Here is a 350-nt window from a genome sequence, read left to right on the forward strand (position 1 = left end):
GCAGACCCGGGTGACTGCTTCTGCTGGCTGGGGTGGGGTGGACAGACACGGTTTATTCCATTATCTTTGGTTCTCAGGAGGCGCTGCTGTACAATCCTACCTTGCAGTCTGCCATTCTATGATGCCTCAATAATTCTGTCCCTCGAGACACTAACCACCACTACTTGCTTGATTCTCCATTCCACCCCCCACAAGGTTTTGCCACCGCCGCCCCAACCCTACCCGGCCCCACTTGCACCACTACTCACGCATCTTTGGTCCGCTCTCTCACAGCCCAGCATCCAGGCCCAACCAATTTGGGCTGGCCCACTGTTGCTGGCATAGGAAACGGACGGCTTGAATAATCGTGT

This window comes from Eriocheir sinensis, chromosome 47 (assembly GCF_024679095.1).
Source record: "Eriocheir sinensis breed Jianghai 21 chromosome 47, ASM2467909v1, whole genome shotgun sequence".
Taxonomy (NCBI): domain Eukaryota; kingdom Metazoa; phylum Arthropoda; class Malacostraca; order Decapoda; family Varunidae; genus Eriocheir; species Eriocheir sinensis.